This window comes from Vicia villosa, linkage group LG1 (assembly GCF_029867415.1).
Source record: "Vicia villosa cultivar HV-30 ecotype Madison, WI linkage group LG1, Vvil1.0, whole genome shotgun sequence".
Classification (NCBI taxonomy): Eukaryota; Viridiplantae; Streptophyta; class Magnoliopsida; order Fabales; family Fabaceae; genus Vicia; species Vicia villosa.
The window spans coordinates 230,582,269-230,587,045 of NC_081180.1; positions in this window are offsets into that span (position 1 = coordinate 230,582,269).

The following is a 4,777-nucleotide window of genomic DNA, read 5'->3' on the forward strand; positions in this document are numbered from 1 at the left end:
TTAAAAACACCTAGAAAAATTTCTAAGTTTTTATGACCTAAAGCTTCAAAATTCCAAATCTCTTAAATGGTCGATTTCTTGAAAAAAGTTGCATTGTAAGATGTTGTTTTATTTTGCAAGATCTACAACTTTCATGTTGGAAGTTTTTTGAGTTGTGTAGGTGAAATTTTGAGTTCCCACAATGCCCTGAAAAACCCTAATTCCCGACTTTTTGATCCTTGGTGAATTTTCTTGAATTTATTTGGTCAAATGACTTTAATAATCATATATTGATGATATTGATCCTTAAAAGTCATGATTTGACCAAAAACCCTAAAAGTCAAAGGTGGTCTTGTATAGTTGACTTTTTCAGATGAAGTGAGATTTTGGACTTTTGTGATGAACCAAGTTCTTCTCCTCAAATGGATGATATGAATGGACTATGTTGAGGTAATAGAAGTTCTTGAACCTTTTTTTGAGTTTTGGATCCATGTCCTGATTAAAAGTCAACTGTCCAGGTGAATTAGGTCAAAAACCCTAATTGTCGACCAGATGAAATTGATGACTGTGGATCTTGAATTGAAGTGTAATGCCCAATGGATATGGTTATATGGATCATTTAAAGATGATTGAAGCCTTTGATAGATATCCTGGAGCTTTTTAGGGTTTCCCATATGTGATCCCTGATTATAGCCCTTGATGGGCTCAAAACCCTAGTCTGGTGACTTGGGTAAATCTGAGCTCAGATGACTGGGTATCTAATCAATCATAGGTGAATAAAAATGAAGCTTTTGGGTCCCATGATTGTATTAGAGACTAATACTTCTATTGATTGATCCTTTGCCTGAGTTCTCTTGTTTCTGAACATCCTCGATTGAGCACTAGATGAACAAGTGACTGTTCTGAGTATCTGTTTAGATCTGATGAGAAGCCTGAAGATATGACATCTCAGGGGGGGTCAAAATTAGGGTATGACAAATATCCAAGAAGGAAACACTTTTGTGCCTTAGAATCAAACTTATGCCGATGATCTTTAGTGTTCAGAATATAACATACACATCCAAATGGATGGAAATAAGAAATGTTGGGCTTTATGTTCTTCCACAATTCATAAGGAGTCTTATTAATAATAGGTCTTATAGAGATTCTATTCTAAATATAACATGCAGTATTTATTGCTTCTGCCTAGAAATGCTTAGCCATATTGGTTTCATTGATCCTGGTTCTGGCCATTTCTTATAGAGTTCTATTCTTTCGCTCTACAACTCCATTTTGCTGTGGAGTTCTAGGGCAAGAGATATCATGGGCAATACCATTTTCTTTGAAATAAATCTCAAAGAATCTGTTCTCAAATTCGCCACCATTATCACTTCTGACCTTTATGATTTTACACTCTTTCTCAGATTGGATCTGAGTGTAGAAGTCAAAGAACACTGTATGAGACTCATCCTTGTGTTTCAAGAACTTTACCCACGTCCATCTGCTATAGTCGTCTACGATGACTAATCCATTTTTTTCCCTCTGATAGATGCTATTTCGACTAGGCCAAACAGATCAATGTGCAGAAGTTCTAGCGGCCTAGAGGAAGAGACAACATTCTTAGACTTGAATGCAGGTTTGGAAAACTTCCCTTTCTGACATGCTTCGCAAAGAGCATCTGATTTATATTTCAGATTAGGGAGTCCTCTAACCAGTTAATCTGAGAAATCTTTCTCAACCTAGCATGGCCTAATGTTCTGTGCCAGACCCATTGCTCTTCACTAACAGACATAAGACAAGTTACCTTTTGAATCTTAAGATCTTGAAGATCAATATTGTAAATTCTGTTCTTTCTCTTGCCTGTAAATAGGATTGAGCCATCCTTCTGACTTACAGCTTTGCAAGACTTTTGATTGAAGATTATGTCATAACCATTGTCACTTAATTGACTTATGAACAATAAGTTATGAGCTAATCCATCTACAAGAAGTACATTAGTTATGGAAGGAGAGTTACCAACACTTATGGTTCCTGAGCCAATGATCTTGCCCTTCTGATCTCCTCCAAACTTGACTTCTCCAGCAGACTTAACCACCAGGTCTTGGAACATAGACCTTTTTCCCGTCATGTGCCGCGAGTGTTAGACGATAGGAATGGTCTAGAGGGGGGTGAATAGACCACCTTTTTCCGACTTAAGAAAATTTTAGCTTTTGAAACGTGACTTCCCCGAATCACTTAATCGTCTAAGAGCGATTATGTTATCGGGGACCGGATACGTACACGAAACCGAACGGATGAAAATGTAAAGTAATGAATTACGTTTTAACGAATATATCAATTGTTTCAATTATACACTATATGGTATATTACTCACAATGAACGTTTTCACTAAAATTTGAACAAAAATTTGATTGAGTAATTTTATCGAACACTTGGTGATCGATATTTACCAAACCTTAGTTTTTGTTCAACAATGGAAATAAATGAAAACAAATGGAAGCAAGATAAAGTAAAAGTGATAAGGCACACGATATTTGTTTAGGCAGTTCCTCTATCGTCCTCGCAGGAGTACGTCTGCCCCTAATTTCAAATGAAATTAGGAAAGTTTTATTTGATTGCAAAATGTTTAACAAGGATAGAAAGTACCAATCACCAACTACACACATGCAGTAAAATTGAATACAATTCGATCCTCCCCTTGATTCAAGTTGAATAAAGTCAATGTCAATGATCTTCACCGATCAAGACCCCGATCGTTCCTTTCTCAATCCTCCGGTTGTAGCAAATTTGTTGAGCGAATCTTTAATCCCTCAATCCCTTATGCACGGCTGAATTGATTACCAAAGCGAATCAATCGTCAAAAAACTTTGAACAAAATATTTGATGAAGAAGGAAAAACCCTAAGGTTTTAAACAAGAAACACCCTCAACAATCTTCACTCGAACAAGATGAATGTCTACCGTCGAATCTCGAACAAGACAAATATCTACCGTCGAACCTTATCAACACACGTTCCTTACTTCGATCGAGAAAGATGATTATGTGTGATTCTCGATCAATAAGCGAAAGGTTGAAGATGAGAAGAAGCTTGAGTATATTTTTCACGTTTCTTGTTGAATGCTTGAGAATGATCACTTGAGTATTTATACTACATATAATGCATAGGCTAACTTGAAAACAGCAGAAAACCAGTTTTTTTAGCGACAGGTCGACCTGCTCTCTGCATAGGTCGACCTATTGAGTGTATTGCACTTGAGAATGAGCAATGTGTGACACTTGCGTCGACCTGAAGGGTCAGCGTGCGCATTCCCGTGAATTCCCCAAAATGCTATGCGTCGACCTATTCCATCAATGCGTCGACGCATTTTGCTCTTTCATCTGAATTTCAAAAAGTGGATGCGTCGACCTGAAGAGTCAGCGTGCGCATACCCGAGATAACATCAATGTTCCATGCGTCGACCTATGCATGTAATGCATCGACGCATTGAGCCCTTACATAGAATTTTTCAGAAGCAGCTTGCAGTAGGTCGACCTATTGTGTCTATTATAGGCAAATGGTTCTGTACAGATTGAGGGAGTGAGCTTGCTTAATGAGAGAGTTTTGGTTTCTTGGCCATGAAGGAATTCAAGGAATATCCAAAATGTGATCATTGCATTTTCGAGCTAGCTCCTTATCCATTGATCCCATCTGATCTTAGGGAACATTTCTGATGCAGAATGAGCTCTAATTGGTTGGTGAGAAGATTCCTTTGATGATTCATCCATTTGCCATAAATTCCCAAATGTAATCATTACATAATCACATGTTCTTGTTTTGGGAATCTTCCTCAATCCTTATGCCATGGTGAAAATGAATGCATGGCATGTTTGCAGATGTGTTATGGGTCGTGTAGCATCCATTTGTGAGGTCATATGCACAAAATTGCAAAGTTTCAAAATGATGCATGACCTATAATTTTCCTTCATGAGGCCAACTTTGAACAAGCATAACTCTTAGCTCAAAATTAATTTCGAGAAGGTTGAGCACAATTTGGAAAGCCCTAAACATCTACTTCAATTCACTAGTTTGGGGTTTCTTCAGAATCATTTGGGAAAATTGTGAAAAATGAGCCCAAAGTTGGAAGAAAACTAGGTTAAAAACACCTAGAAAAATTTCTAAGTTTTTATGACCTAAAGCTTCAAAATTCCAAATCTCTTAAATGGTCGATTTCTTGAAAAAAGTTGCATTGTAAGATGTTGTTTTATTTTGCAAGATCTACAACTTTCATGTTGGAAGTTTTTTGAGTTGTGTAGGTGAAATTTTGAGTTCCCACAATGCCCTGAAAAACCCTAATTCCCGACTTTTTGATCCTTGGTGAATTTTCTTGAATTTATTTGGTCAAATGACTTTAATAATCATATATTGATGATATTGATCCTTAAAAGTCATGATTTGACCAAAAACCCTAAAAGTCAAAGGTGGTCTTGTATAGTTGACTTTTTCAGATGAAGTGAGATTTTGGACTTTTGTGATGAACCAAGTTCTTCTCCTCAAATGGATGATATGAATGGACTATGTTGAGGTAATAGAAGTTCTTGAACCTTTTTTTGAGTTTTGGATCCATGTCCTGATTAAAAGTCAACTGTCCAGGTGAATTAGGTCAAAAACCCTAATTGTCGACCAGATGAAATTGATGACTGTGGATCTTGAATTGAAGTGTAATGCCCAATGGATATGGTTATATGGATCATTTAAAGATGATTGAAGCCTTTGATAGATATCCTGGAGCTTTTTAGGGTTTCCCATATGTGATCCCTGATTATAGCCCTTGATGGGCTC